The sequence below is a fragment of the Tupaia chinensis genome, unplaced genomic scaffold (genome assembly GCF_000334495.1).
Source record: "Tupaia chinensis unplaced genomic scaffold, TupChi_1.0 Scaffold000037_21, whole genome shotgun sequence".
NCBI lineage: Eukaryota > Metazoa > Chordata > Mammalia > Scandentia > Tupaiidae > Tupaia > Tupaia belangeri.
In genome coordinates this window covers 1570739-1572512 of record NW_006159480.1, presented here as the reverse complement: position 1 = coordinate 1572512, position 1774 = coordinate 1570739, and positions in this window count along the sequence as shown.

Genomic DNA, 1774 nt, shown 5'->3' with positions numbered 1-1774 from the left:
GACAGGGAGGAAAAGCATTAATGGCACAAAGAGGTGTGGTGTTATCTGTTGAAGATGTTTCATGGTTTTATCGACGGTGCTGGGGAGAGGTGTTCACCTATTGAAGTATCCACTTTATAAGACAAATAATAATGTGATTGAATGTATGGAAGAAAATGAAATGAAAAAATAAAAATAAATAAAATATAAAATATAAAAAATAAATAAATAAAAGAAATTATTAACCTGCTTAATCTGGCTTCTGTAACTGCTTTTGCATAGGAATTCCTTCTCCCTTTCTTCTCCAGCCCCTCCTCAACAGTTACTGCTCCTGCCTACTCAACCCAAATGTGGCTTTTGCCTTTACAAGCACCACTCTTTACTCAGGGCTGCAGGGTCTTTGAGAGACAGGAGTGTTCCTGTAGTCGCTAGTAGTAAAGACTCCTACTATTTAGCTATGACTGGATGTCCTTTTCTTTCTCCCTGGTAAGAATATAACCAACATACGTGTGCTCATCTTGGACTGGATCACCCCAAATTCTGAGTTTCAGGAAGGAATCACATTTGTACACCAGAATGCAAAAACTCACCTTCTGACAAAGCAATTACTGGAAACAAAGCTTTTGCCAACTCTTTCCGCACCCTATACCTGCACATCCCAATGGTCCTGTTTCTCCCCCTAGCCCAGACCAGTGGCTCCACCTTCCTTCAGGTGCCCCTTCTCCTCCACCTGATATCCACCCATGTTTCTGCTCCCACCAAGAGAAGCACCATTCCACAGCTACGGTTCTTAAAAACCCCAACTGTCCTTCACACTCAGGCTCACCTTTATGGACATCTTATTCAGCAGAGCATGGTCAGCAAAGCAGCAGATTTTCTCAAGCAACCACGTTGAAGAAACCAAGAATCACAAGTAGAGAAAGAATCCAAAAAAGTTGCCCTCCTTGGCCTGTGCATATGACGTTATCAGAGGAAAAATTCATTTCCTACAAAGCTCTGCAATCTTCAGTTAGGCACCAAAGTGAATTTTCATGTGTTTTCACAACAGAGGGTCCTGTTACTAGGAAAACAGAACCTGCCTGAAGAGAAAATGTCTCTATCCATGTGAGTGACAGCATCCTGATTCTTTATAAAAATCCTGGTTTGGCATGTCAGGACTGGAGAGATATGCATGCATGGGTCATTTAGTCAATGACATTAAAAAGTAATTTAATATTTTTGCTGTTCTGATATTGTTATTTCTGTTACAGAACCACATTTTTTTTGTAATGCGATCCAAAGCATGAAAAATAACTTGTTTAAGCTTATTAAGAAACAAATTGTTAATATGCTAATTCTCATTGAGTTATTAAAATACGTTTATCCCCACCCACTAAGATGATTTTTTTGTCATCATAATCTTCTTTATATTACATTGGATTACATATAACTTTACAGTGTATTACATTGCTTTTTCAAAAGGGAATGCCATGCATGTCAGTCAGTAAAGAGACATTAATCTCCCAACTTCAACATTCAATATCGTTTCAATGTTTTCCCCAATCATTATTATTGTTATTCTAATTATTTTTTAAAACAGTCAATCGCTATTTCTCATTTTGCTTGTAAAAATACTTTGCCCATCATGAAATACTTCTCAGACCAATACAGTTGAGAATACTATACATGTCATCATCAACAGGTAGTAAGCCATATCTGTTTCTCACTAACGTCCTGCCTCTCTATTGTTCACTAGCTATCTTTCTCTATTCTCTTCTCTTCACTTCCCCCATTCCATACTGTCCTATTCTCATTA